At 47.5% G+C, this 18,029-nt stretch overlaps 1 protein-coding gene across 7 annotated transcripts in view; it reads right to left on the bottom strand.

Annotated features, from left to right (window-relative positions):
• The window catches only part of LOC119958223 (nuclear receptor subfamily 4 group A member 1-like), a 101,687-nt gene that overhangs the window by 56,512 nt on the left and 27,146 nt on the right, over positions 1 to 18,029 (bottom strand). The gene's annotated exons all lie outside the window — the stretch shown is intronic.

Below are 18,029 nucleotides of genomic sequence, written 5' to 3'. Positions count from 1 at the left end.
AATATCCAAGCAGTGAGCGGATGCGATATTACAAATCCGCCTCCCCAGGTGTCTTCAGTTCCTTTCTGGAAATGAGTCAAACCGACAAGGTGACAGGATCCATTGCCAGTCCAGGCTGCATTGGCTGATTTTAACCAGAGTGGAGAAGGGGCGCTAAAGTTGGCTCAATGTCACATGACATCAATCCAAAGATGTGCACGTTAGGTGGACTGGCCATATTTAATTGTCCCTGAGTGTTCAAAGATGTGCAGGTAAGGTGGATTGGCCATGATCAATTGTCCCTTAGTGTTCAAAGATGTGCAGGTTAGGATTGGCCATGTTAAATTGCCCCTTAGTGTTTAAAGATGCGCAGGTTAGGTGGATTGGCCATGATAATTTGTCCCTTAGTGTCCAAAGATGTGCAGGTTAGGTGGATTGGCCATGCTAAATTGTCCCTTAGTGTCCAAAGATGTGCAGGTTAGGTGGATTGGCCATGATAAATTGTCCCTTAGTGTTCAAAGATGTGCAGGTTAGGTGGATTGGCCATGCTAAATTGCCCCTTAGTGCCCAAAAAGATGTGTAGGTTAGGTGGATTGGCCATGCTAAATTGCCCCTTAGTGCCCAAAAAGATGTGTAGGTTAGGTGGATTGACTTTGCTAAATTGCCCCTTAGTGTCCAAAAGGATGTGTAGGTGCGATTAAGGAGTTAATGAGATAGGGCGGGGGTGTGAGCTTGGGTGAATACTCTTTCAGAGGGTTGGTGCTGACTCGATGGGCTGAATGGCCTCCTTCTACACTGTAGAGATTCTATGAGGCAAGGGATGTGGGTTTGGAAAGCAATACACTTTTCCACATGTTGCATCAGTGTTGTATGACAAGCACTCACATTAGATTTTAGCACCAATCAAATATCTCTCCTTGGCTCACACAACTTAACCTGACCCACAGAAGATTCCAACCAATGTGGTTTGACTCAATTTCCACACCAACCACTCTCAAGAGCGAGAATGACAATTTATAAGAGTGAATATTTAGATGCTGTCCACCTCTGTCTGCATTCAGATTTCTTTACATCGTCCCCTCCCTCAGAACCAAGAGAAATCTTGGGCGGAATTCTCCATCCCGCTGCACCCGTTTTCTGGTGGGGCGCGCCCCCACCATTGGGAAACCCGCAGGCGTGAGTGCCCTGCTGGCGAAACGGAGGATCCCGCTGACGGAGAATCCAGCCTTGTGCCTATCCCTGCCAGATTCAACCTCTGAGCCCAGTGCTGGAAGGACAGTGTGCTCTGTCCTCACAAAACAGTGAGGTGTATCATGGAGAGGGTGCCTTTTTTTCTCCGTTAGAAGTCAATGAAGACTATGCCGCAATCAAACACTACAGAAGAACAATGGCCTTGTATAAAGATATCACTCCATTATATAGGCACGGGATGACTTTTTAAAAAATAGATCATTTACAATATTATACAAGGCAGACAGCATTATCAGAGACCCCTCCCACCCAGGCATTGCCTTCCCCCAGACCCTTCATCAGAACGGAGAAGGATGAGGGGAGACTTGATAGAGGTTTATAAGAAGATCAGGGGAATAGATAGACAGTCAGAGACATTTTCCCCGGGAGGAACAAACCATTACAAGGGGACATAAATTTAAGGTGAATGGTGGAAGATATAGGGGATGTCAGAGGGAGGTTCTTTACCCAGAGAGTAGTGGGGGCATGGAATGCACTGCCTGTGGAAGTAGTTGAGTCGGAAACATTAGGGACCTTCAAGCGGCTATTAGATAGGTACATGGATTACGGTAGAATGATGGGGTGTAGATTAATTTGTTCTTAATCTAGGACAAAAGTTCGGCACAACATCGTGGGCTGAAGGGCCTGTTCTGTGCTGTATTTTCTATGTTCTACATTCTATATTCCATCAGACAGAAGATACAGAAGACCTGCACATCCAGACATAAGAATAGCTTCTTCCCCACAGCTACCAGACTCCTCAACGTCTCCCCCTCAGACTGATCTGTTCCCTGTCAGAACACTATTCGCGACGCCCTATGCTGCTCTTGCTCATGTATTTGCTTTGTTTGGCCCCTTGTTCTGCACTGTAACCAATCACTGTTTGTCGATGTACCATTTGTCAATGTTCTCTGTCATGTGAGAGTACCTTGAAGAAATGAATGTTTAAGCAATGTACCTTGAAGAAAATAGCGATGTCAGAGAGTGGGTGGAGCTGAGCTCAGTTCGGCCATTTTGAGGTTAGTTCTGGGTTTTTAGTTTCAGTTTGAGAGAGCAGCTGGGAGTGTCTGCGTGTTTTGCTGAGAGTTGCAGGAAGAAACACCGAGCTGGTCTGTTGATGTCTGCCAATCCAAAGACTATAAATATATTGAATGTAACCTCATGTCTGTTTTTGAAGGTTTGTTAAGCCTGTTGGATGTGTAAAGGAACTGTTTGCAGGATTGGATAGTGTTGTATTATTTTTGGGGTTATCTTTGAAGTAAGGGGTGTTAAGAGATCCAATGTTTATTTAAAAGGTTAATTTGAGTTCATGGAATAAACATTGTTTTGTTTTAAAAACCACGTGTCCACAATTGTAATACTACACCTGGGGAACAAGCCGTGTGCTTCAAAAGCAACAATACATTAAAGGTGGGGGTTGGTTGAACTCCATGATACATTTTGGGGTTCTGAAAACACCTCTCCCATAACACTGTTGATTATTCTTGTGCCTCCAATGTACGTACTGTGTACGTTCCCGTGGCCACAGAAAAATACTTTTCACTGTACTTCGGTACACGTGACAATAAAATCAAATCAAATCAAATATTCGCCACCTGAGCAAAAACAAATGCTCATCTGACAACGATAGACGGTTGCCAAGCAACTGGCCCATTGGTAGGATGCCAGAACATCTGCAAAACAACTATCTCGGGTGCCTCTGTACTCCCAACCCCACCCCTTCCTAGGATCCAGTGTCACAGCTGTTCTGAATATCTGTGTTGTCAATGTTATGTGATGAGAAACAGATTTGATTTTGGCAGGGCGCCAGGAAAATTCAGTGTTTAAAGGGCGTATTGTGTTGTGCAATGGGTCACTGGCCACTTGCTCATATTTGCGGTTGTCACTTCTTTCATCGGGACTGACTCCGATCTGCTGCTGTACACTTTCAAAGCGTTTTCTCACAGTATATATATTGAACAGCCTCCCCCCCCTGTTAAGCAGCAACAATTGAGGGAAAAAGCGGCAGCACTGGCAAACGCTTTATTGAAAATACAGGCTGATTGAAGAGTAGCTTGTTGGATTTAAGAAGCAGTCATTTCTCCTGTAAAATTCAGTCTTGCGGCTTCCCATGGTGTGTGGTCCTGTATTCCTGGTCTGCTGACTGATCTCACTCATCATCCACGCTCAGGAAAGACATCATAATCTGTGCTCTTGTTTGCTTGTGCCTGGGAGAGTCCCAACTGAGATTCGCCTCCCACAGTCCAATCGCACACAAGCAGCCACTGGCCAGTCTCATTCCATGAATCCCCCCCCCCCACCGAGGTCAAAGGTCAGCTGACAAGCATTAATAATAGCATGCCTGAAGTGACCAATGGGAAAATGTGCGTAACACATGAACAGGGCGTCCCTCCATGATTCTATTACCCATCGGGTGAGATTGGAGTCTAAGGCATAGTTTCACGGTCAGAGGGGGAGATACAAAAGGGTCCAGAAGCAGTTCGATGGGCAGGGTGGGTACAGAGGGATGTGGGCCAAATGCAGGCAATTGGGACCAGCTTAGTGGTAAAAACGGGGAGGCATGGACAAGCTGAGCAGAAGGGCCTGTTTTCATGCTGCAAACCGCTACTGGGAGTAAATGGATTGGTATCTGCGCTGAAGCAATGGACAGAGGAATGTTATATGCGGTACTGAAGAACACATTGGGCAAAATAAATTTTTAGTCCACATAGTTTGACTGATGTAGTCACATTTTTGTGAGGGTTCAGAAACATTTTTTACGGGTCATTTTTCATTGCAACTGTCACTTTGACTCGACATACACTTTTTCCCCCATTCAGGATGACCTTGTGCAATGTTAAACTTTAACAACTTTGGATGTGCCCACAATAGAATCAATCTGTAAGCAACGTATGAAAGCATAATTCATATAACTTCTTTAATGCTAATTCTTTCATGTTGCTTATTAATTGCCATTTGATTTCTTAACAATTAGGTTTTAATTCCTTAAAACTGATCAAAAATTGCGATAGGAGCATGAGGAGGCCATTCGGCCCATCGAGCCTGCTTCGTCATTCAATAAGATCATGTCTGATCTGCTTGTGTTGAGTTCCACATCCCCATCCAACCCTCAATAACCTTTGACCCCCTCGCCTCACAAGAATCTATCCACCTCCACCTTAAAAAAATTCAGTGACCCCGCCTCTTCCGCCTTCCATCATAGAATCCCTACAGTAGACAAAGTAGGCCATTCGGCCCGTCAAGTCAGCATCGACCCTTTGAATGAGCACTCGACCCATGTTCACCCCGCCCTATCCCCATAAACTTTTTTTCTATAAATTTAGAGTACCCACGTGAAACCCACGCAAACACGAGGGAAATGTGAAAACTCCACACGGACAGTGACCCAGAGCTGGGATCGAACCCGGGTCCTCAGCGCCATGAGGCAGCTGTGCTAATATCCCCATAACCTAACCTGCAAATCCCCGGACGCTGAGGGGCAATTTAACACGGCCAATCCACTTAACCGGCACATCTTTGGACACTAAGGGGCAATTTAACATGGCCAATCCACCTAACCTGCACATCTTTGGACACTAAGGGGCAATTTAACATGGCCAATCCACCTAACCTGCACATCTTTGGACACTAAGGGACAATTTAGCATGGCCAATCCACCTAACCTGCACATCTTTGGACACTAAGGGACAATTTATCATGGCCAATCCACCTAACCTGCACATCTTTGGACTGTGGGAGGAAACCGGAGCACCCGGAGGAAACCCACTCAAACACGGGGAGAACGTACAGACTCGGCACAGACAGTGACCCAAGCCGGGAATCGAACCCGGGACCCTGGCGCTATGAAGCAACTGTGCTAACCGCTGAGTCACTGTGCCACCCTTCTGAGGCAGAGAGTTCCAAAGTCGCACAGCCCTCTGGGAGAAACACATTCTCCTCCTCTCTGCCCTAAAAGGGTGGCTCCTCACTTTAAAGCACTTCCCCCTCGTTCTGGACTCACTCACAAGAGGAAACGTCCTTTCCACATCCACCTTGTCAACACCATTCAGGATCTAAAATACTTCAATCAAATCACCCCCTCACTCTTCTAAACTCCTCTGGAAACAAACCCAATCTGTCCAACCTTTCCTCATAAGACAACCCGCTCATTCCAGGGATCAATCCAGTAAAACCTCCTCTGAGCTGCCTCCAACGCAGTTACATCCTTCCCGAAATAAGGAGCCCAAAACTGCTCCCAGTATTCCAGATGTGGTCTCACTAATTCCCTGCATAACTGAAGCAGAACATCCTGACTTTCATGTTCAATTCCTCTTGTGATAATAGAAGAAACTGTTGGAAATTCATCTCAAACAATGTATCACAAAACATATGGGTTAAACAGAAGCCTCGAAATCTGAATGATATTCTGTTAAGCTTTTGTGAATTATACTTTCATATGTCATTAGTTTTCTTAGCTTGACGTTGAACAAGAACGTTATAAAACATACATATAGATAATATATGTTGTATAATATATATGTGTGAGACTTTTCTATAGCACCTTTCATGACCAATTATAATAATAATCTTTATTATCACAAGTAGGCTTCATTAACACTGCAATGACGTTATTGTGAAAATCCCCTAGTCGCCACATTCCGGCACCTGTTCGGGTCACAGAGGGAGAATTCAGAATGTCCAATTCACCTAACAGCGCGTCTTTTGGGACATGTGGGAGGAAACCGGAGCACCCGGAGGAAACCCACGCAGACAAGGGGAGAACGTGCAGACTCCGCACAGTGACCCAAGCCGGGAATCGAACCCGGGACCCTGGATTTGTGAAGCAATTGTGCTAACCACTGTGTAGGAAATGGGGAATTCAATCTGCACAGAAAGCTCCCACAAACAACATGATCATGACTGGATAATCTGTTTTTGTGATGTTGGCCGAGGGAAGAACATTGGCCAAGATATCAGGGGTAACTGCATCACTTGTCTCAGAATTGTGGCATGGAATCTTTGACTTCCACCCAAGGGATCTTGGTTCAACACCATTTTGGAAAGACTAGCTATCTCTACACAATGCACCATGAAGTCCCTGCTGGCAGGGGGCAGTAGGTGGTCACCTTGCCAAATACCAGCTGACCTGCCTGCTGGGAACTCTTAATCGTAGACCCCAATTTCACGCCTGTTCGATGTCCAGTGAGCACAGAACACATGCAAGTGTAATTTAACATGAACGCAAAGCAGAATGCAGTCAGTCAAAGAATTTTTCAAAAAGCTTAAAAGTAACTTCACTTCGGGAAAGGGGCTCTCTGGTAAAATAGCAGTGAAGGAGCGAAATAGTGGGTACCCAGGAATGGTGGGTTGGCGCTGTTGTTTCACAGCGTCAGGGTTCCAGGTTCAATTCCCCGCTGGGTCACTGTGTGGAGTCTGCACGCTCTCCCCCCGTGTCTGCGTGGGTCTCCTCCGGGGGCTCCGGTTTCCTCCCACAAGTCCCAAAAGACGTGCTGTTAGGCAAATTGGACATTCTGAATTCTCCCTCTGTGACCCGAACAGGCGCCGGAATGTGGCGACTAGGGGCTTTTCACAGTAACTTCATTGCAGTGTTAATGTAAGCCTACTTGTGACACTAATGAAGATTATTATTATAATAGAGGGTAGTGCAGTAAAAAAGGGTTAAATTATGAGGACAGGTTGTATCGACTAAACTTGTATTCTCTCGTGTATCGAAGATTAAGGGCTGACCTCAAGAAGAGGTGATTAAAGGATTCACTCAGATAGGTAGAAAGAGACTTTCCTCTGGTAAAAAGTGGGATGTAAGATTAAAACTGGGAGTTAGTCTGTTCAGGGGTGATGTCTGGAAGAATTTCTTCACACAAAGGACAGTGGAAAGCTGGAACCCCTTCACGCTGGGCTGAATTGAACATTTCAAAACTGGATGGATATATTTTTGTCGGTTAAGGGGATGAATGGTCGCAGAACCATGGCGGGTAGCTGGAGTTAAGGTACATTGAATGGCGGAACAGCTAGGCCCAAAAGGGGCCAAAATGGCGTCCTGTCCTGAAGTTCTCGAAAGCTTGGGACTCCTGTTGGGTGTTTTGTGGGCTTTTCTAGTACGATGAGAGTCCTAAATCTTGCAGCTCTTCAAACGTACTCATGAGCAACCGATCGTGTGTGGAGGAAGAGTGGTTGGGGGAATTCCCATGCCCCTGGTTTTTGGTGAAAACACGAGTTAGTCACGAGTGAGTCACGAGCGAGTTCTGAAAGTCTCTCTCAGAAATGTAATCACCTTGGTATTCCCCTGGTCCCCAGTGCATTGCCGATCTGTATCACAAGTTAAGAAAAGACATTTAAAGCAGTCATATATCACGTGCACTACTTTTAAGTGTGTTCGAAGTAGCGTATACCTTGACAAGAATTATTTTTATTCTGGAAAGCTTAGAAGATGGTATTTAATGTGGTTTTGCCCTGGTATGGAAGTCAAAGTGAGTTAAAGCATAAGGTGCAACAAAATCCATTTTGAAACACTAATCTGGGAGCTGATCTAAAGCAGAGAACATGCTATTGGTGACAGAGTGCCAAAGTACCGTTCCAGCACAGAGGTCCTGAGCAGTAATCATTATGGTTCGCCAGTCTCTAGTGTTGCAGAATATATATTTCTATATGTTTAAATATAGCAAATATCATTATCACGATATAGATTCTTATAAGACCATAAGACATTGGAGCAGAATTATAGGCCATTCGGCCCATTGAGTCTGCTCCGCCATTCAATCATGGCTGATATTTTCTCATCCCCATTCTCCTGCCTTCTCCCCATAACCCCTGGTCCCCTTATTGATCAAGAACCTATCTATCTCTGTCTTAAAGACACTCAGTGATTTGGCCTCCACAGCCTTCTGCGGCAAAGAGTTCCACAGATTCACCACCCTCTGGCTGAAGAAATTCCTCCTCATCTCTGTTTTAAAGGATCGTCCCCTCAGTCTGAGGCTGTGCCCTCGCGTACTAGTCTCTCCTACTGGTGGAAACATCCTCTCCACGTCCACTCCATCTGGACCTCTCAGTATCCTGTAAGTTTCAATAAGATTCCCCCCTCATCCTTCTAAACTCCCAACGAGTACAGACCCAGAGGCCTCAACCGTTCCTAATGCGACAAGCTCTTCATTCCAGGGATCATTCTTCTGAACTTCCTCTGGACCCTTTCCAAGGCCAGCACATCCTTCCTTAGATACAGGGCCCAAAACTGCTCACAATACTCCAAATGGGATCTGACCAGAGCCTTATACAGCTTCAGAAGTTCTTCCCTGGTCTTGTATTCTAGCCCTCTTGACATGAATGCTAACATTGTATTTGCCTTCCTAACTGCCGACTGAACCTACACATTAACCTTAAGAGAATCGTGAACAAGGACTCCCAAGTCCCTTTGTGCTTCTGATTTCCTCAGCATTTCCCCATTTAGAAAATAGTCTATGCCTCCATTCCTCCTTCCAAAGTGCGTAACCTCACACTTTTCCACATTGTATTCCATGGACAGTTACTATGGAATCTGCTTTCACCGCCCTTTCAGGCAGCACCTTCCAGACCCAAGCAACGTGCCGCAGAAAACATTGTTCCCCTCATCTCCCCCTCTGGTTCTTTTGCCAATTATTTGAGATCTGCACCATCTGGCTGCCACCTCTCCTGCCAGTGGAATCCGTTTCTCACTACCTGCTCAATTTTGAACATCTCAACAAAAATCACCCCGCAACCTTCTCTGCTCTAAGGAGACTGACCCCAGCATCTCCAGTGTCTCCACGTTAATGGAAACTCCTCATCCCTGGTGATGTTCTCGTCAGCCTCCTCTGCACCCTCTCTTAGGCCTTGACCATCATTCCTGAAGTGTGGGGCCCAGAATTGCACCGACTACTCCAGCTGAGGCCTGAGCAATTATTTAGAACAGTTCAGCATATTTTCCTGATTTTTGAGCTCAATATTTCAATATTCCTCTCAGTTTCCCTTTTAAACAGCTTCAGGTCTCTTATTTCATACATCAGTTACAGAGATTGGGGGCAATTTAGCATGGCCAATCCACCTAACCGGCACATCTTTGGGTTTTATCATAGAATTTACAGTGCAGGAGGCCATTCAGCCCATCGAGTCTGCACCAGCTCTTGTAAAGAGCACCCTACCCAAGCCCACACCTCCACCCTATCCCCATAACCCAGTAACCCCACCCAACACTAAGGGCAATTTTGGACACGAAGGGCAATTTAGCATGGCCAATCCACCTAACCTGCACGTCTTTGGACTGTGGGAGGAAACCAGAGCACCCGGAGGAAACCCACGCAGACACGGGGAGGAGGTGCAGACTCCGCACAGACAGTGACCCAGCCGGGAATCGAACCTGGGACCCTGGCGCTGTGAAGAAATTGTGCGATCCACAATGCTACCGTGCTGCCCCCAGAAAAGGTATATTAAAGAATTTGTTTTAACCGCTATCTTCACACTGAGGAGGCATTTCCCCTCACCACCTTATCTCGTTGGCTTGACCAGTGCGTTCCCCTCCCATTTCTTCCCTCAATCTATACCAGACCAACAAAAGAGTGCTGTGATTATGCATTCGACGGTCGTGAGACTGGGAAGGCTCACACATCATTAGCCTAAGGGCTAATTCCAAATTATTTTACACTTTGCAGAATTGAATGAACCATTGAGAAATAAAAAAAGCCTGACTGCAGTTTTTAGATACAAATAAACTCCATTTTCCATTATAGCCACTGGAAGAACAAACCCCATTCCCAAAAAACATTGAGCTATTTGAAAGGACTATTATTTTCTGGTAGGTTTTTTTTTTGAACCAGATACTTGGTAAAGCTTATACACAGAGCACCACTGTGTCAAAACCTGAGACGTTTCAGAGTAGAAACTCTGCATCCACAATCTATTTTCTTTTTCCAACACACTTGGCGGCAATTCTCCCCAAAGGTTTCTGAGTGTGGTCTCCAGCGGGTAACATTGTGCGATCCACCCACAGTTAGACATTTTTTTGGAAGTTGGGGTGATTTGTGTCGTGATTGACGTGCGTGTATCGCAAAGATCATCGAATTTACAATGCAGAAGGAGGCCATTCGGCCCAGCGAGTCTGCACCGGCCCTCGGAAATGGCACGCTACTTAACGCCACACCTACACTCTATCCCTGTAACCCAGTAACCCCGTCTAACCTTTCGAGCACTAAAGGGCAATTGATCATGGCCAATCCACCTAACCTGCACATCTTTGGGCTGTGGGAGGAAACCGGAGCACCTGGAGGAAACCCACGCACACACGGGGAGAACGTGCAAACTCCACACAGTCACCTGAGGCTGGAATTGAACCCAGGTCCCTGGAGCTGTGAGGCAGCAGTGCTAACCACTGTGCCACCGTGCCAGCAGGTCCGGCTCCTCAGAGATCGAGCTGCCATTTTAAAGGGCACCCCAACCTTAAGACCATTCTGCAGAACCCCCCCCTGCCAATCGCCAGTAAAGACCCTCCCCAATCGCTGTGATCAGCCTCATCCCCACCACCCAAGTGAGCGACATCCCATTATGGAGCCGCAAATGGCCTCCCCACCCCCCTTCAAGGCTCCACTTCAGCCCAACCCCCTTCAGACCCCATCCCTTAGCAGTGCCAACCTGGCAGTACCAGGTTGACGGTGCCAGGGCACTTTCTGGCCATGTCCCTGACCACCTGGGCACTACAATGGTCTCCCAGCCCCTTGGCATGGTCATCACATCTGGTCTTCGTCCTTTGAGACCAGTAATGATTCCCACCAACTTCACATTGTTCCAGCGGGTGGGAGAAGTACAGGAGCCTATTCTGCAGATTTCAATTAGAGTGCTAAACTGAAGAGGCGCCATCTGAGACATTAAAACCAAGGCCCCATCAGCCCTCTCAAGTGACTATAATAGATCATCCCAGGAAGGAGCGTTCTCCCCCGGTGTCCTGACTGATACCTGTTCCTCAACGAACATCATTGAAAACAGATAATTTAAGAAAATATTTCTATTCGTTCTTGGGACGTGGGCATCGCTGGCTCGGCCCAGTATTTATTGCCCATCCCTAATGGCCCCTTAAGAAGGTGGTGGTGAGCTGCCTTCTTGATCCGCTGCAGTCCATGTGGTGTAGGTACACCCACAGTGCTGTTAGGGACGGAGTTCTGAGATTGTGACCCAGTGACAGTGAAGGAACAGTGATATATTTCCCAGTCAGGGTGGTGAGTGACTTGGAGGGGGACTTGCCTGACATATCTGGTCACTGGTCATATTTATGTTTGTGGAATCCTAAACTGAGTGACGCGCATCCATATTTGCCAAAATTGTGATTACTGGCTATATCACTCAGGTTTGTACCGAGTGCTGAACCTGGGTGCATTTGAGTGCTGTAGTGAGAGTTTGGTGACTGAGGGAGTGCTGAATTTGGGTGCAGTTGAGTGCTATAGTGAGAGTTTGGTGACTGAGGGAGTGCTGCATTTGGGTGCAGTTGAGTGCTATAGTGAGAGTTTGGTGACTGAGGGAGTGCTGAATTTGGGTGCAGTTGAGTGCTATAGTGAGAGTTTGGTGACTGAGGGAGTGCTTAATTTGGGTGCAGTTGAGTGCTATAGTGAGAGTTTGGTGACTGAGGGAGTGCTGAATTTGGGTGCAGTTGAGTGCTATAGTGAGAGTTTGGTGACTGAGGGAGTGCTGAATTTGGGTGCAGTTGAGTGCTATAGTGAGAGTTTGGTGACTGAGGGAGTGCTGAATTTGGGTGCAGTTGAGTGCTATAGTGAGAGTTTGGTGACTGAGGGAGTGCTGAATTTGGGTGCATTTGAGTGCTATAGTGAGAGTTTGGTGACTGAGGGAGTGCTGAATTTGGGTGCAGTTGAGTGCTATAGTGAGAGTTTGGTGACTGAGGGAGTGCTGAATGTGGGTGCATTTGGGTGCTGTAGTGAGAGTTTAGTGACTGAGGGAGTGCTGAATTTGGGTGCAGTTGAGTGCTATAGTGAGTTTGGTGACTGAGGGAGTGCTGAATTTGGGTGCAGTTGAGTGCTATAGTGAGAGTTTGGTGACTGAGGGAGTGCTGAATTTGGGTGCAGTTGAGTGCTATAGTGAGAGTTTGGTGACTGAGGGAGTGCTGAATTTGGGTGCAGTTGAGTGCTATAGTGAGAGTTTGGTGACTGAGGGAGTGCTGAATTTGGGTGCATTTGAGTGCTATAGTGAGAGTTTGGTGACTGAGGGAGTGCTGAATTTGGGTGCAGTTGAGTGCTATAGTGAGAGTTTGGTGACTGAGGGAGTGCTGAATGTGGGTGCATTTGGGTGCTGTAGTGAGAGTTTAGTGACTGAGGGAGTGCTGAATTTGGGTGCAGTTGAGTGCTATAGTGAGTTTGGTGACTGAGGGAGTGCTGAATTTGGGTGCAGTTGAGTGCTATAGTGAGAGTTTGGTGACTGAGGGAGTGCTGAATTTGGGTGCATTTGAGTGCTGTAGTGAGAGTTTGGTGACTGAGGGAGTGCTGAATTTGGGTGCATTTGAGTGCTATAGTGAGAGTTTGGTGACTGAGGGAGTGCTGAATTTGGGTGCAGTTGAGTGCTATAGTGAGAGTTTGGTGACTGAGGGAGTCCTGAATTTGGGTGCAGTTGAGTGCTATAGTGAGAGTTTGGTGACTGAGGGAGTCCTGAATTTGGGTGCAGTTGAGTGCTATAGTGAGAGTTTGGTGACCGAGGGAGTGCTGAATTTGGGTGCAGTTGAGTGCTATAGTGAGAGTTTGGTGACTGAGGGAGTGCTGAATTTGGGTGCATTTGAGTGCTATAGTGAGAGTTTGGTGACTGAGGGAGTGCTGAATTTGGGTGCAGTTGAGTGCTATAGTGAGAGTTTGGTGACTGAGGGAGTGCTGAATGTGGGTGCATTTGGGTGCTGTAGTGAGAGTTTAGTGACTGAGGGAGTGCTGAATTTGGGTGCAGTTGAGTGCTATAGTGAGTTTGGTGACTGAGGGAGTGCTGAATTTGGGTGCAGTTGAGTGCTATAGTGAGAGTTTGGTGACTGAGGGAGTCCTGAATTTGGGTGCATTTGAGTGCTGTAGTGAGAGTTTGGTGACTGAGGGAGTGCTGAATTTGGGTGCATTTGAGTGCTATAGTGAGAGTTTGGTGACTGAGGGAGTGCTGAATTTGGGTGCAGTTGAGTGCTATAGTGAGAGTTTGGTGACTGAGGGAGTCCTGAATTTGGGTGCAGTTGAGTGCTATAGTGAGAGTTTGGTGACTGAGGGAGTCCTGAATTTGGGTGCAGTTGAGTGCTATAGTGAGAGTTTGGTGACTGAGGGAGTGCTGAATTTGGGTGCAGTTGAGTGCTATAGTGAGAGTTTGGTGACTGAGGGAGTCCTGAATTTGGGTGCAGTTGAGTGCTATAGTGAGAGTTTGGTGACTGAGGGAGTGCTAAATTTGGGTGCAGTTGAGTGCTATAGTGAGAGTTTGGTGACTGAGGGAGTGCTGAATTTGGGTGCAGTTGAGTGCTGTAGTGAGAGTTTGGTGACTGAGGGAGTGCTGAATATGGGTGCAGTTGAGTGCTATAGTGAGAGTTTGGTGACTGAGGGAGTGCTGAATTTGGGTGCAGTTGAGTGCTGTAGTGAGAGTTTGGTGACTGAGGGATATTAAGGGTTCATTTTTATCTAAAGTCTAGTCTTTCTTTTATTTAGTTAATTAACTGAAAAGTTGCTGTTTGGGTTTAGACCTTTTATATGGTCTTACTACTCTAATTGAACAGGGAAAAAGAAAAATATTTTTGTTCATGTGTTTTGTCTTTTTTATTATTTTCTTGTTTTTTGTGGTGTTTTTTGTCGTGGATTTTATGACCTGCATGTTTATTTACACGTGCAGGATTAGACCAGCATCCGCCACTGACACTGGGGTGGTGCTGGGCGTGATAACCAAGTAAAAGAACATAAAGTACCTGATGAATAAAACAAGAGGGGAGTGCCCCAAAACAGCGAGTGAAACACAGCCCAAAAAGAACGGGAAAGGGAACAAAAACTTAACAAAAACCCGTCAAAGTAAAGTGTGAAAATCGGTATTGATAAGGCAATCCAACCCCTGCGGTGCCCACCGAGCACGGAATGCTTCGAGTGTGCCCGTGGACACCGCATGCTCCCTCTCCAGGGACATCCGGCCGCGAACGTGGCCGTGAAAGATGGGCAGACAGTCAGGCTGGACAATCCCCTCGGTCACCCGCTGCCTGGACCTATAAGTAGCAAGTTTGGCCAGGCCCAGGAGCAGGTTCACGAGGATGTCCTCCGCCTTCCCCACCCCCCTCCGCACCGGATGTCCGTAGATCAGGAGCGTGGGGCTGAAGTGCAAACAAAACCTCAACAACAACGTCGTCAAGAAATCAAAGAGGGAGTGCAGCCTAGGACAGACAAGATAAATGTGCTCCACGGTCTCCACCAGGCCGCAAAAGAGGCAGGTCTCTGGCAGAGCCGTGAAGTGGTTTAAACATTGGTTGTATGGCACTGCCATGCGCTGCACCTTCCACCCCAGGTCCCCTAGTTTTGTTTGGGTTTAGAAGAAGGTGAATTTTCAATCAGCTTTAAACGGAGGTTCTACTTGTAGCTACTTGCAGCTGGAGCTTGTTAATTAGTTAATTGCATAAGGCCAGTTTTCAGAGGCCAGAGTCACAGTATAAATCTGAGCCAGCTACAGTGCAGACTTTGTTTGATTTTGGGTGAGGAGGGAGCAAGGTCCTCCTTTCATTTTGTTTCCTACACTTCCTCAAAGAGCATGAAGGGAGCCGGGAGTTTACAGAGAGTACAGCTGACTGGGAGCAGAGTCGGAGGGCGGAGTTCCAGTTGGTCCACAGGGCAGCTACATTCTGTAAGGTAAGAGGGGATGGAGGCTAGGGCAGTCGCATGCTCCTCCTGCAGGATGTGGGTGGTTAGGGATACCACCGGTGTCCCCACTGACTACACCTGCAGGAAGTGCACCCAACTCCAGCTCCTCACAGACCGTGTTAGGGAACTGGAGCTGGAGCTGGATGAACTTCGAATCATCCGGGAGACAGAGGGGGTGATAGAGAAGAGTTACAGGGATGTAGCCACACCCAAGGTACAGGGTGAGCGTAGCTGGGGAAAGAAAACAAACAGGCAGACAGTGCAGGGATCCCTCGTGGCCGTTCCCCTTCAAAACAAGTATACCGTTTTGGATGCTGTTGGGGGGGACGACCTACTGGGGGAAGGCCCTAGCGGCCAGGTCTCTGGCAATGAGTCTGGCTCTGTGGCTCAGAAGGGAAGGGGGGAGCGTAGAAAAGCAATAGTGATAGGAGATTCAATGGTTGGGGGAATGGATAGGAGATTCTGTGGTCGCGATCGAGACTCCCGCAAGGCATGTTGCCTCCCGGGTGCCAGAGCCAGGGATGTCTCGGATCGAGTCTACAGGATTCTTAAGGGGGAGGGGGAGCAACCAGAAGTCGTGGTGATTGGAGGAAGGTATAGGGGAGATGTCAGAGGTAGGTTCTTTACAGAGAGAGTGGTGGGTGCGTGGGATGCACTGCCAGCAGAGGTGGTGGAGTCAGAGTCATTAGGGACATTTAAGCTACTGTTAGACAGGCACATGGACAGCAGTAAAGGAGTGTAGGTTAGGTTGATTTTAGATTAGGATAAATGGTCGGCACAACATTGTGGGCTGAAGGGCCTGTACTATGCTGTACTGTTCTATGTTCTATATCGAGTATTTTGAAAGGCGCTATGTTTCGTTTGTTAAGGTTTTCAATGAATTGGCGTCAATAGCAAAACAAACATTCGAACTCCTCCCTTGATCCCACCCTGTGCCCAACACCTGACCTACTTGAGGAAAGAGGTAATAATCGCTGGCAGTGAATGATCTATTGCTATAAATATATTAAGTGCATAATTTCAAAAGCAACCCAGCAATTCAAGATTGCAAGCTTCAAAATATGTGTGTCTGTCAATCAAGCAATCTTTGAACAACGGCACGGTGGTGCAGTGTGTTAGCATTGCTACCTCACAGCGCTGAGGTCCCAGGTTCGATCCCGGCCCCGGGTCACTGTGTGAAGTTGCACATTCTCTCCGTGTCTGCGTGGGTTTTACCCCCACAACCTAAATTGCCCCTTAATTGGAAAAAAAAATAATTGGGTACTTTAACATTTTTTTCAAATCAAACAATCGTTAGAGCAGAGACGGAGGCCATTCAGTCCATTGTGTCTGTGCTAGCCCTTTGACAGAATGAGCCAATTTGTTCCGCTGCATGGCACTTTCCCCTTGGCTGTGCAGATTTTTTCAAGTGTATACATAACTAGTTCCCTCTTGAAAGGTCTCCATTCGCAGTTACCCTAGCAATCAACTTGGCAGAAGTGTGAGAGGGAGGCTAAGCCCTTACTCTTCTCGAATTACTTGTCCTGGGGTATAAGTGTGGCATCTGGATTGCCACGAGGGGCTCTGTACTGTCATCTCAGCATTTATATTTTTGTCCGATGTTAAATTTACTGGGGAGATGGCGGTGTAATGGTGATGTCATTGGGCCAGTAATCCAGATAATGATCTGCGGACACAGGTTCAAATCCGACCACAGCAGGTGGAATTTAAATCAAATTATTTTACACAAATCAGATTTAACACTCAGGGGGTGATTCTCCATCCATTTTGTGCCCGGGGTATGCTGGGAAAATAGCGCGGGGGTGCGCGGGGTATGCTGGGAAAATAGGGCTGGAGGCCCGAAACAGTCTCTGTGCCGGGCACCGAACAGAAGACCACGCTCCCGGCCCGCTGCAGGTGAAGTAATCTGGTTCATGACCAGCGAGGGTGTGAACCCAATTAGCATATTTAAATATGCTGTGACCGTTTTCAAGCCGGATTCTCCTGGCTCCCCCTCCCTCCCCAATCCAGGAATCACAACTGTTCTACACCACCAGAAACCAGACGTGATAGAACATAGAACAGTACAGCACAGAACAGGCCCTTCGGCCCTCGATGTTGTGCCGAGCAATGATCACCCTACCCAAACCCACGTATCCACCCTATACCCGTAACCCAACAACCCCCCCCTTAACCTTACTATTAGGACACTACGGGCAATTTAGCATGGCCAATCCACCTCACCCGCACATCTTTGGACTGTGGGAGGAAACCGGAGCATCCAGAGGAAACCCACGCAGACACGGGGAGGACGTGCAGACTCCACACAGACAGTGACCCAGCCGGGAATCGAACCTGGGACCCTGGAGCTGTGAAGCATTGATGCTAACCACCATGCTACCGTGATGACACCACTTCGCGTACATTGGAGCCCCCTGTGGTCGGGGACATGGAAACCCCAATACAGGCGCTAGTGGTGGCCTTCACTGCCACTTTGAGATCGGGGCACCCCGATCTCCACAAAGCTGGTGTTCTGCCAGCGTATCTAGGCCTCTCTGAGTGCCAGTGCAAAACTCGCCCCCCCCCCCCGTCCAAGATAATTTCTAAATGTGGGTGGATTGCGATCCAGATCGTGTCCAACCAGCTGGCAGGCATCGCACTGCCTTTCTGGTTTTAGATTTTGAGGTAAATTCTGTGTGGTGAACCACTGTGTGCGGCTGTATTAGGGTATGTAAGGTAGGACCTGCACTCCAGGTTCGCCGGTAGCCCCTGCCGGCTAGCTCCGCCCACTAGGAGCTGTATAAATATGCGTGTCCTCCTTCTGATCTGCCATTTCGCCAGCTGCAGTAGGAGGCCACGCATCTGACTGTAATAAAGCCACAGTTGTACCAATCTGAGTCTTTCGTGCAACTGATCGTGCATCAATTTATTACAGTCAGATGCGTGTCCTCCTACTGCAGCTGGCGAAATGCTTTTCGAAAAGATTTCGGC

This window comes from Scyliorhinus canicula, chromosome 28, assembly GCF_902713615.1.
Source record: "Scyliorhinus canicula chromosome 28, sScyCan1.1, whole genome shotgun sequence".
Lineage (NCBI taxonomy): Eukaryota > Metazoa > Chordata > Chondrichthyes > Carcharhiniformes > Scyliorhinidae > Scyliorhinus > Scyliorhinus canicula.
The sequence above is the reverse complement of the archived record's forward strand: the minus strand, read 5'-3'. Positions and strand labels throughout refer to the sequence as shown.